This window comes from Impatiens glandulifera, chromosome 1 (assembly GCF_907164915.1).
Source record: "Impatiens glandulifera chromosome 1, dImpGla2.1, whole genome shotgun sequence".
In the NCBI taxonomy this organism is placed as follows: Eukaryota; Viridiplantae; Streptophyta; class Magnoliopsida; order Ericales; family Balsaminaceae; genus Impatiens; species Impatiens glandulifera.
Genome location: NC_061862.1, coordinates 35228232 through 35230805, shown reverse-complemented (window position 1 = coordinate 35230805; position 2574 = coordinate 35228232). Strand labels below are relative to the sequence as shown.

At 28.1% G+C, this 2574-nt stretch overlaps 1 non-coding gene across 1 annotated transcript; it reads right to left on the bottom strand.

The window, feature by feature from the left end:
• Nucleotides 1-1292: 1292 nt before the first annotated feature.
• Nucleotides 1293-1364, bottom strand: TRNAM-CAU. The gene has a single exon. It is a non-coding gene; the product is annotated as a tRNA-Met (tRNA).
• Nucleotides 1365-2574: the final 1210 nt, after the last annotated feature.

The window sequence follows — 2574 nt, the reverse complement described above, 5'->3', positions numbered from 1 at the left end:
TTTAATCTTAAACAAATGAGATGTATTATTGCTTTGCGAGTGAGTTTCTGTAATGGTGTCCCAAATATCCTTTGCGGTTTCATATCTAGTGACAGTTTTTTTCCATTTCAGGGTTATGAGATTTTCGCCAATTGCTTCTAAAAAATCATCCCCATCTTTCCGATACCATTAGATGGATATTTCAAGATCTGCATACGCGGTACCTGCAGGGTTCCAAAGTGAATGTCTAACAGAGATGTACGAGACTATTGTTGATATCCCATGCTTCATAGGCGGGATTGTTGGCTGCAGGAGAGATGATGCTTCTGGTAAGGTAGGTGAGTTTCTCTCTACCTTGAGAATGTTCATTTTGACTGAACTTTCCCATTTGAGTTAGTTGCTACCATTGATTTTGAAGGCTGAGATAGGTGAATAATCATGAATGAGTTGGTGAAGGAGGAAGAGATTTGACCTGTCATGGGAGAATGTCGTCGGCTTGAAAGGAAAGAAGAATTAAATATTTAGAAGACAACCGTGAGAGGATGAAAATTGCAGAAAACGCAGTTGAGTAAAAATAAAAACGAGAACTCAAGGAAGCTCTAATACTATGTAGAACTTGAGCTTAAGAGTGAAAAAATTGTATTATAGTGTTTGTTACATGATAAATATATGATATTTAACGGAAGTTAGGTAAGTTAGAAGTAAATCAATTACAACAAACAATGCATTGAAAATATAAGAAATGTTGAATGTGGAAAAAGAACAAAAGTTGAGTGTGGAAAATGTGAGGTAATTAATTTCAATGAAAAGATAGATAGTAGTGCCAGGTTTGAAAGTTCAACAATAATAGTAAGGCTTGGATCCTCGGACATGTGAGTTATAGGTCCACAATACTTATACTACGCCAATCTAATGTGATTTTCTTGAGATTATATCAAAACTCATCAAATCTCTTTGTGTTCATAATAATTGTATTATTTTAAAAACCACAACCTAAACTTGATTTGCTTACTAGTTTTAAGCATGATAACACAAATAATCAACATATTTAGAAAATCTCTTAAGAGCTTCAATTCAACTTGAAGTGATTATTCATACAAATGTCTTCATAATATAATATTAATCAGCTACGTCAATCTAGTGTGTTTTATTGAAATTATGTCAAAACTCAAACTCTTTGTGTTCATAATAACTTGGATTATTTTAAAAATAAACCCAAACAAACTTGTTTAATAGTTTTAGATAAATCTTTTAAGAACTTCACATTTCTTCATGATATAAAATAGAATTAATATTTTAAAATTAAAAATAAATATCAGAGCGAGGTTTCGATCCTCGGACCTGTGGGTTATGGGCCCACCACGCTTCCGCTGCGCCACTCTGATTTGTTTTATTTTTAAATTATAAAAAAGCTTTATTAAATCTTTCTATCTTCATCCATAGGTAATTTGTTCTATATATAAACTCCACCACAAACTTAAATATTTAATAGTTTTAAGCATGACAATAAAAAATAATGAACACATCAATATAATCTTTTAAGAGCTTCAATTCAACTCATTATACATAAAAATATTTTATAGTATAATTTAAAACACTGGTTTTAAAGTTCAACAAAAACACTAAAGATCAGAAAGAAAATTATATATATATGAGTGATATTTCAATCACTTTTATTCAAATTATGTCAAAGCTTATCAAATCTCTCCGTCTTCATAAATTATGTAAACTTTTATCTCTAGGTGGTGTTTTTTTTTTATCTAGGTTGAATATTAATAGTTTATAGTTTGAGATATATTATCTTAGTTTATGATTTAAGTTGGATCTTCTTAATAATTAAGAATTTGTCTCTTAGTGATCTAATTTTAAATAAAATAAATAAAAATGATTTGATAATACATTTAAAATTATATATATTTATTAATAAATTTAAAATGCTATTTATAATAATTTAACAATAGAATATTAAAAAGTGATAAATTAAAATATTTTTTTAAATAATAAAAAAATTAAAGGAGATAAAATATTAAATGTTTTTATGGTGACATGTATGTTTATAATTAAAGAGATGTCGCACCATGACACATCATTTGGTGTCTCATTTACTATAAATATTTCGACTCCCCTAATATAGGCCCATTTTTTAATAGTATATATATATATATATATATATATATATATATATATATATATATATATATATATATATATTCATAATTTATATATTAAATGAGCCTCCAATACAAGTAATACTTTTAAGGATTAAGGATAAATTACCTAAGTGACAAAATTACTTCAATCGTTTACCTTTAACCATAGAATTATTTTTTAAAACAAATTACCCTTTAAATTTTTTGAAAGGTCGCCAATGACCCTCATACTATCAGAAAGGGTCACCAAAGGCCCTTCTATCAATTTTTCTGTTACAACATTTAAACCCTCATTATCAACCATCATTCTCTTCAAAGCAAATTTTACATCTTCTCTATGACTGATTGACCTACCTACCTAATATCGTCTTTTTTCTTTTACATAGATTTGCATCACTCTTTGTAAGGAGAAGCCCTAAGTTAGAGAGAATGATCTACTAAAGAA